The following is an 11,092-nucleotide window of genomic DNA, read 5'->3' as shown; positions in this document are numbered from 1 at the left end:
CTCCTGCACATCTCCCACTGGGGATGTGCCCGCAACCAAGGTACATGCCCTTGACCGGAATCGAACCTGGGACCTTTCAGTCCGCAGGCCGACGCTCTATCCACTGAGCCAAACCGGTTTCGGCAGTGCGCACATATTTTTGGCAGCACAGGAATATTGCTTTCTGCCATCTGTGTAGAATAGAATTAGAATTTTGTTCAGGGTCAGGTAGAGTATGCTTAACACCTAATGTACAGCTCGGTTTTGATTCTTGCTCTAACCTCTTATTAGGCATTGTTTGGGATTTAAAGTGGTTGTACTAAAATTTTCTCTTTCTTTTCTGTAGATGACATATTGTCCTAATAATGTTCAAAGTAAATTCTTTTCAGCGGTAGTTGGTTGTTTTGTTTTTATGGCAATGTGTATCTAACAACATTTCCTTGAGTTCATTTTGAAGATTTACTTGGAGAGGGGGTGTAATTTAAGAATCCATGAAAACAGTCATATACACACACTGATGTAGAAACACAAGATGTGATTGAGGGATTTGGAGGCATCAAGCAAATTTCTCCCAGTAACATTGGAGCTTGGTGTTTATACTCTCATTTTGACAGGTGAGGAGATAAAGGCTCAAAAATGATACACAACTATTACGAAATAGAACTAAGCTTATTTATTTTGGTTTGTGTTTTGCAAAAGCACCCATGCAACCTATTAAAGAAACTTATTTTATCTGGAGAGACATAAATTCCTATTATATGCTGAACACTATCCTATGTTCTAGGAAAATAAAGCAATTCACAATAGGAGGTTTCACTTTCAGAATTTTTAGACATAAGGAACAAGGTTGCACACACAGGAAGCAATCTCTGCCTTACCGTAGGATACTCTCTCTCCACACAAAGCTAATGACACCCCTATGCTTTCAATGTTTTGGTATCTGTCCATATCTACAGGATAAAGCCTAAATTATTTGATAAGACATTAATCCAACCCCTGTCATCTCCAAAATGCTAACATCCTTATGCCCTATGTCCCAGTTCCACTGAGCTACTATTTCACAGGGTATGACTTTTTTTCACTATTCTAAATTTTTGCTCAGTTCTAATTTCTCTGTCTAGGATTTATTTCCACCGTTTTAACAGCAAGCATCCACTTATTTACCAAGAATCATCTGAAACAGTAACTCTTTCATGAATTCTGCTCTTTTTTCATCCCCAACCTGAACCATGTCCATGCTTCTACAATATAGCTGTGGCAACTAGCATGTTTACATAGTATCTTCCTAGGTAAATTGAATTAGACAACCTCAGGCCCATGTTCAGGGAATGCGGTAGAAGAACTGACATTAAACTTTTGTTTACTATGCAAAAAAAAAAACTAACAGGAGAGAGAGAACGAAAAATAAATCAGTAAAACGGATAGATAGATAAAATTTTACAAAGGACCATCCAAACACCTCTGGTTAAAAAAGCAATAGCAAACCCCACAATAGATTTTATGAAAATTCAAAGCAAATATATGCTATCATCATAAAGACTAGCTGTATAAATATTTTAAAGAAGTTCATTTTGAATTAGGCTTTCATTACAATGGTGGACACCCATCAGTAAAAATGACAGAGGTCGCTTTAGCTCTTATGCGCTGAGAGAAGACTCCAGTGCAAATTCCCTTTCAAATCCAGAAACCATGCTTGAGTTACTGCTAATGAGGCAGAAAAGCACAGCTGTCCACATTGACACCTCAACTCTGCTGTATCATGGTCACAGGTGCACACAAATACACACACTTTAAAAAAAATGGGCTTTGCTACCAAGGAACACAAAATCAATATTGTGCACATTACTAAAAAAAACAAAGATTTGACTATATTTGTAATGTTTCCTTTTCTTTCTCTTTTTACCTATTTACTTAGTTAAGATAATAACTGTAGTGTTCATTTGGTATTAATTCTGTTCAGTAAATTCCCTCGGTTTATTGCAGGAACAGAGCAGAATAATACAGCTAAAATTCAAAGAAGAATGTAATAAGCTCTAGAACAAAATGTGTATTGCTTTGAAATAGGATTAGCTCCTTTGAAAAGTGCTAGGATTTAATACAAGATATATGAGAGTGGACCCCTGAGCATCTTCTCAATGGAGTTTGAGAATTGGCACTAAGGGAAAAGAGAGAGAGAGAGAGAGAGAGAGAGAGAGAGAGAGAGAGACCACAGAGAAGAGATGAACAAAGAGGAGAAAGGTTAGGGTAAGCAGTAAAAAATACCCTATATAATAAAAGCCCAGTGACAGAACCATGGAATGACCAGAACGACTGGTTTACCAGTCACTATGATGCACACTGACCACCAGGGGCCAGATGCTCAATGCGGGAACTGCCCCCTGGTGGTCAGCACACTCCCACAGTGGGAGCACCACTCAGCTGACCAGGATGAGCAGCACTCCCACAGCGGGCTAATCCCCGCAGGCCATTTCCCCACCAGTGCACAAATCCCATGCCCCAGGCTTCTAATATATATATATATAATTTTCCCAGTGCCCCATTCCTATCCAAAAATTCTTGCTCATTCAGGGAACTGGCAGCAGTGAATCACAGTTCCCGTGGTTCCAGTTTTTGGTACACTCTTTGTGAGAGGCTAATTTGGGGGGATGTGGAACATGGATCTGTGTATTCTAGAGCTCTTGGGACAGTGGGAACCCTGGTGGTTGATGGTCTACAGAAGCAAGAATCCCCTAGTGTGAGACACCAAGTCCTCGGTGTGTGACCTCAGCCTGCTTTCATCTCAGGCTCATCTCTTGCTACATCCCAGTAGTTAACCCATTGTGCTTCCAAGGTGGGGGCATGGAGGATGGGCCGAGACTCGCACCTGTGCCTACCACAGCCTCATGGCCCATAGTTCCTTTCAAGGTGCACGAATTCATGCACTGGGCCCCTAGTCTAATATAAAGGCCTTGAGAAAAGCTTCCCTTTCCTAGAGATCAGATGTTACCTCTATATTATATATTCCAATGGATATTCCTTTGTTATAGCAGTTTCATGCTATGAATAACAACTCAGTTTAAAATCTATATCCCTCACTAGAGTGTAAGCTCCAGGAACACTACTTTCATTCATATGCATCCTATGCTCCCTGTGCTTAGATAACGTCTAACAAAAGGAAGCATTTAAGCAATGTATCCTGAATAACCAGTAATTAGTGCCCCTGAGCCTTTATCCTCTCATCTGTACAATGAGGATACAAATAATAATGCTGACCTCATAGAGTTATCATGAGGTTAATAAGATTGTGTGTGTGTGTGTGTGTGTGTGTGTGTACATAAGTTCTATATAAGGGCTAGCTTTTGGGAACAGGTGTAGCTGTAGTACTACATGTAATTTTGTGAGGATTAAAAGAGTATACTAAAGAGGATATCTGGCATATCATTAGTGCTACTTTCAAGTTTTTGCTATGCTTAATCTATTAATTCATATATACAATAGGTTCCACTAATTAAAACTCATAGTATTAATTTATAGTCCATGGCTTGGACTTGAAATATTGTAAGGAGGTCCAGGAAAATAAGAAGTTTCCCTCATTTAACAACAGTCTGCACATCTAATTACTAGAAAAACTAAAGAATAAGGCTTTAATTAAGAGCCACATGAGATATTTGCTGAGGGTGGCTAAGTACTAAGACCACTGATTTGTAAAGCAGAACTTCTAACTTCTATTTCTCATTCCGTTAGTATATATGTGATTAACCAAGGCGTTTAAGTTCCTATATTTTTATTTGTCAAGTGAGAGTTAGGATTGGTAAATCTTTATGGCCTAAATTTGGACCAGCCAAGAAAATGTGTGCACATAATTGGTTCTTGCTTTAGCCCCCTCTGAGGAGATACATGCTACTAACAAGTTTATTTTACTTCCAGTTTGCTTTCACTATCCTTACTCCTTTCATCTGAAGTGAAGATGTAGCAAGGTGAGCCTCCTGCAGTCTAAGTACACTGCAAAATACTAGGATGCTAACTATAAGTCCTCTTTGGCTTGTAAATGCTAAGACTCTATAACAAACAATTTGTCCTTCTAACAGAAAAATAGAAACCTAAAATAGGATCAAGTGATTGGTATACCAGTTAGACTGAACAAATCCAGGACACAGAATACATTGACCAGACATTTGTTGTCTATAAATATTAAATGAGCTTTCTTTCAGACAGCTCTGAGTTTGATAGGTATAAGCATGGTTCTTCATGATAAGTATTCATAATATATACTATACTGGAAACAATGAATGGGGAAAGGAAGACCTATGTTTTAATCCCAGCTGAATAACCCTCTCTGGAAAGGTATCTATGGTCTCTGAACTGACATTTACTTGAGATCATAACCTCTGAGCTGCCTACATCATGGAGTATTTGGGAATTATCACAGAAATAAAATACTCCCTTTTTATAAAGGACAGTAGATTAGAAGGTGTTTTTCTCAATCCAAATGTAAAAGGTCCCATTGTTTCTTTTTTTTATTATTAGTTAAGGTATTACAAATGTGTCCTCATCCCCCCCATTAACCCCCAACCCCCCCACACACACACACACTCACGCTCCCGTTGTTTCAATCCACCCAGCTCATTATGTCTTAAAATGTATTATTCATACATTTAGTATATATGTTGAAAGATCTACTCCATTTCTGAAGCTGTTGTATGCACTTGGAATTTATTTTAACAGAACAACAGTGTTCAGTAAATAATTGTGAGTATATCTGGCACCAAAAAGGAAAAGTGCAGATACCATGAAACATTTTTTCAGACCTTTTGGGTCATCTGTCCAAGGTGAGGGGAATGTGGGGTGGAGAGGTGGGCCATAGACCTTGGAGAAGTGTGGAGAAGTTTCAATATAGTCATAGAGGATGAACATGCACTAAGATGAGGGCGGTAAACAAAGCCAGATTGTTAGGGTGTGGAGGACCCATTGGTTTTGGGAACCATTCATTCATAGGTAAACCAATCAATCATTGCTGAGTTCTTGACTTCTATGTGTCCAGTTGTTATAATTTCAGTGAATCCGCTGCAACACATTGTGTAGAATGTCTGACTGTATGAAGATTTTTAAGATGTCAGATTTTAGTAATTAAATTGCAAGATGGTGATGTAAAGGCAGATGGATTGAAGTTGTGCTGTGCACCAATGACTGTGTCAATAACTTTAAACATTTTTTTTCTATTACTCATGACAACGCTATTCAATAGGTTATTACTCCTATGTTACATATGATGCAAAGGAAAACTCAGGAGAGTTAAGCAACTTGCCCAAGATCACAAGTTAACAAGAGCCAGGAATCGCCCGTGTCCTAAGCATATGCTATTTCTCTCACGATACCTCTTTCTATAATGAAGATGCTGTATATTATTCTATAGAGTAAATTCCTGATGTACTCTTTGCCCAGAATTTCTCACAAACACCTTCCTCCAAAATGTTCCTTTAGGGCAGAGCTTTATCTCTTCATATTTTGTGAAGATACATGGTTGATGCCTGCATTTCTGTTCCGTGAAGCATGCATGAGAAGGCGATCTTAGCATGGGGTATTTAGAAGACAGGCATTTCCCATTTTTCGCCTCTGCCCCTGGAAATGCCCCATAGACAACAGAGTCAGAGCATGATCACATTTGATAGAACCGCCAGGGTATATTAGCGGCAAAACACTTCCTCTGGGCTGACTTACTGACCTGATTAGTGGCTCCGCTCAACATTATCCATCTGGAAGCCGAAGTGTGTCTGCCAAACACAATGGTCAGTGTTTTGGCAGGGCTGCAATTGAGCTGTTCTTCTTAATGGTGCCTTGCAAACAGGTTTATTTACCTCCGATGGCCACTTCCTGAATGTTACAGTAACGTCATGCTTGGTGAGGTGGAAACCATAGGCTTTGGAACAGAACAGACCACCGTTCATTTGACCACTCAATAGTTTGTTAATTACAGCACCACCTTGAGGCTCATTCTTGTTTTTAATCTATAAAGGGCACAATGATTACTCGCTCATTGAGTTGTTTTGTGCATTGGAGAGAGTGCCCTGTGTGGTACAAGTAGGTATCATTTATTGAACTTTTCTCTTAATAAGTCTGCCAAGATACAGGCATGTCACATATGTTCCATCCTGGAAGAGATAATTTATACTGTTCTCTCCATAATTTGATGTACAAGATGGTGGAATTTGTGGAAAATCTCTTGGCCTAATGTTAAATACTTTACAAAGAAGGTCTTTTTTCATTTGGAAAATGCCACCTTCCTTAAGCATTAATATCATCCCAATTCAGATGAAGAAATAAAGATTAGATAGGTAAATTTAGTTGCCTTATATGACAACCTAAGAAGAAGAAGAAATAGCATTTGTTGTTAGGAGACAGACCCTAGAATTACTATCATTTGCCACCAGGTAAAACTGCCTCTTGGTGTCATTATATTTGCTGTTTCCTGGTTTGGGGTATTGGCCAGAGACCAACCATGAAAATGGAAAATGGCAAGGGTAAAGGCTTCAGAAAGGTTTTCTAGATAGAGCTTACCTCATTTAGTGCTCAATATCCTTGCAAACATGACAGAGACATATATTAAGGGATCTGCCGTGGTCCTCCTCTGCCCTCAATTACGCTGGGTTTGCATTAGGAAGTGTACTGGTGGAATCACTAGAGCTCAAAGTAATTTAACATTTACTAGGCTAAATGTTGTGCAGAAGAGGTCTATATTGATGTTCATTATCCCTAAAGTGTGTCCCTTTGGTGGTAGATGAATTAAACATGGGAAGTGGTGCTTAAAGTATAAAAATCGCCTCAAACAACGTTTTCCAAAGGGAAATGCAGACATATTTGGCTCTCTGTGAGTGTGTGTGTGTGTGTGTGTGTGTGTGTGTGTGTGTGTGTGTGTGTTCGTTCTGTGTAGTGCTCTCAGTTTGCCTAATAAGGGAATTTTTCTGCTAAGACTTGTCCTTTTTAACATGTACTGTAATAACGATTCTGCTTGGGACAAAATTGAGTCAAGAATATTTAAAAAATGAATGAACTGTCACAGTTCATATAGTGCATTCCCAAAGGCATCAAAAGCTGCACTGAAGGCATTGGGTGACTGGAAGTGTTCTCTGCAGACTCATTATAAGCAAATCTCAAATCTAAATGCTTATGTATCAAGAGTTTGACTTAGCCCACCTCTTGGTTTAAGTAAATATTTTCAGTAGAGACCACATTTATGTTCCCCTTTTACAAAAGAAAACATCAGAGTGAAGACTTCAACTATGGTTGGCAAATGAACACTCTCTTATTCAGAAATGTACCCAACTCTGCCAATAACCAGATGTGTAACTTTGAATAAACCACGGGATCCCAGAACACTGGGAATTAGACACATGCTGGTAAAATGATGGGGCTTGGCTGCGTGACTAAAGAGAGAACGTTATAAGGGACAAAAGATTTTGAGAATTTGGACTCAAGTTTCAGCACTACTGCTTTCTGAGTGTATCCCCATCTATAAATAAAATCTTTTCTTGTTAGAGTAGCATGAAGATGAATTCATATCATGCATGCCATAAATTGAAAGATATAAGTAAGAAATGCTACTCTCTTTGCTTCAATATCTCGCCCTCCACAATTCCCCACTTCTCACTTTTGAAATTAATATAATAAGAAAATGAGATCTAGATTGAAAAAGAAGTTTCAACCCTTCTCATATACTGGTAATGGCCTTGTGGAATACTCTTGAAAATATTTTAGGCTATGTAAAAACTACAGATAAATGCTCTCAGTAATAAGTCTACCAAGATACAGGCATGCCACATGCATTCCACCCTGGGAAAGATAATTTATACAATTCTCTCAAGATTTTGATGTACAGAGTGATGGAATCTGTCTAAGCTTACCACTGGAAATCAAGTTTAAAAGAAAAATGAAGTGTTTCTTTAGCCACAGCACAGTGATAAGATGATGTCATAAATAGATATTAAGCAAGACACACATGATGTGCTGGGGCCTGTGCTAGGGATAGTGAGGGGTATAAATTTGGGGAAAACATTCTGTCTTCAAAGAACAAACTGCTATCTATGGAGGATGAATTAATGCACCTATAGGACTTTTACAGGAGTCTAGGAAATAAAGCACCATCAGGAGGTGGGGTGGGGGCTGGCTGTGGGCTGGGTAAAGAAGGTGAAAGGATTGAGAAGTACAAATTGACAGCTATAAACAGTCGAGGGAGTATAAAGTACAGCATAGGAAACACAGTCAATTAATATTGTAATACCTGTGTATGATATCCAGGAGTTTCTAGATTTACCAGGGGGAATCATTTTATAAGTCATATAAATGTCTAACCACTATGTGATACACCTAAACGTAATATAATATTGAATATTAACTGTCATTTAAAAGTTAAAAAAATTAAATAAAAAATAAAGCATTAGTAATATTCATGAGCATCCTCATGCTCCCAGAATGGACATTTGCAAACAGATTAGTAGGAATATTTCTACTAATTGTATGATTAATTATTGGATTTACATTTAATAAGCATTTCCATGTGCCTGACACTGGGTGAAACTCACTAATTCCTTGAACCTCATTATAAATCATAAATTAGGTAATATGGTGATTTACACTTAATGTATTTGTAAAATGAAGCTTAGAAAGGTTGAGGCAGGTGCCCAAGGTCCACAGCTTAACTTGAAGCAAGGTTCAGTTGCCTACAAGTTGGTTGTTTTGCACACAATATAAAATTCCCTCTTATAAAAATTTCATGGACAGATCTGTGATAGAAGGGTGTAAGTCTGCATCATGGTGTCCTGTAGTCGATAGCAGATGGGCTATTTTTCTAGACTCCTTCAATTTCACCATACTCAAGCAGCGTGTTGATGACTTAATTTACAACCTGAGTAACAGGTAGATGCAATGAGAATTTCTGGACCTGTAATGACTATGGCATATCTATATTCCATTCTCAGGAGTTGGCATATTGAAAAAAAAAACAAAAGGGGAACTCAAAGGCAAAGCAAAAAGCAGTATATAGATCAAATTAATTTGAGTTTACCTTAAAGGATGCCTGTAAAGAAACTAAACAAAACTAACAAAAACTTATAATTAAAACAGCAACAACAACAACAAAAAAACTCAAGCACAATAAGTAAGTTAGGGTGGAACATGTTGAAGGAGAGAAGCCAAGATAGAAGAGTATGGGCTACCCATACCTATGGCCATGGGACCTGAAAACATTACTATGAAATGATTGAGTCGAAGATCAAAGGATTCAATGGAGAGCATGGGGACAGTGGCAATACCATCAGAGCCCCCCCCAAAAAACTCATTTAGGACACTGGCTTCTGGACAACTAATCAACACAAAGACCCAGCATTAATTTATCTAATAAATGAAATTGTAAGGCTCTGACTTGTCCTTCTAACTTTTCATGGTAATGTGTATATGGTAGTAAATCAAATAGATTCAGGTGCAGAGAACTTGATTGAGATTATATTTTCACTGTTCTAGGGCTAGGCTTGGTCTCAAATAGAAAGAAGACATACAGTTTCTACAGTGAGAACGGTTGTGACAACGGTTTACTTAAGAGTGAGTCTGTCCTCAGAGTAGTAAAGGAGGATCTATATTAGCCCCCTATAGTCATAGCACTGGGGCTTCACTGTTCTGTATTTGGAACCCTGGGTCCCTAGCAGGAAGAGGAGGGGAAGATCAGGTGTGAAGGATTATGAGATACCCACAATGCTGTAGTGCATTTATTACTGTATTGCAAAAACAGTCATTCCAAGTTGTTGCTGTCATAAATTGGACTTAATGCTATGTTTTTGAGTTCTGAGGTTTAATTAGAATCTGCTTCTGTAATAGTGTACAAAATGAACTTTATGCTCACATAAGGATCTCAAATAATGAGTAATCATCCAAGAAATTGAATTTTCCATAATAAAATAAAAATGGTCATTTCAGTTACAATGTAGAGCTTAGATCTGGATTAAATTTAGAGATAATTTTAACTCCATCATTTCAAATGAAACATCTAAGGAACAGAGAAGGTAGAGGAATCCTTTAAGGTCACACAAATGGTTGGTAGGGCATGAATCTTAAATCTCCCGATTTTCTAAATGAACTCTTCCATCAGACACCATGAAATATTTTGAGACCGTCACTATTTTCTCGTCTCCCAAGATGAAAATGAGACATCCTTTTTATCCTCCATTCCCTGTAGCTCTCACTTGACTAATTACTAAGAATCAAGATCATCAATGTTTCTCTTTGGCCCTGATCCCTGATGATATTCATACCAAAAGAATCCTAGCTACTACCTCTTTCTTCCTTTAATGGAATAAAAGCACCTTTATCACCAGAGATTGGCTAGCTTTCTAAAGAAAAATGGGCACTTCCCTGAGAATATATAGAAAAGTCAATCTTAGGCAGGAAAAACACACACACAATATTTGGAACTATAACATATTTGCAAAATCAATTTTCCTGATAAATAACTCTAATCTTATAATTTGCTTACTCCACAACTTTCAACATCTTCTAATTGCCAAAGAAATTAAGTCATATTTTATCATTCTGCTGTTCACGGACTCCCCAACATTGACTGATGTATCTTTTGAGCGATTTCACCTATTTTGCCCTGCAGCACTGAAATCAATACTGTGACTTGACTGAACTGTATTCAGGTCTGTTACCCTTTGTGCCCACCTCTACGCTGTGAACACTGTAAGTAATCAATGTTGTGCAGTAAAATAAATAGAAGCCTAGAATTGGTAATTCTGCCCCATTTTATAGCCATTGTAAATTAATGCAGAAACATTGTAGTTTATTAATTGTTTTTCAGAGTTTGTCTAGGAATAGATTGCCTCTATGGGAATAATCAGTGGTTATACATTTTCAAAATAGGTCTAACAGGTTTTTCAGTAAATTTTTATTTTGAACATTCACCATTAACTTGCAGGCACTAAAAAAGTGTGAGGCCATCCTTATTGTCTACACCAGCTTACCCTCCATAGAAACACAGGGGATTACAAATATTCATAGTTGTCAGGACAGTGCACTTTGTAGCTGGGAGACCAGGGTTAGAATTCCAGTTTTTAATGCCAGTAGGTATATAATGTTTAAAATGTGACAT

This window comes from Myotis davidii, unplaced genomic scaffold, assembly GCF_000327345.1.
Source record: "Myotis davidii unplaced genomic scaffold, ASM32734v1 scaffold243, whole genome shotgun sequence".
NCBI classification, from domain to species: domain Eukaryota; kingdom Metazoa; phylum Chordata; class Mammalia; order Chiroptera; family Vespertilionidae; genus Myotis; species Myotis davidii.
The sequence above is the reverse complement of the archived record's forward strand: the minus strand, read 5'-3'. Positions refer to the sequence as shown.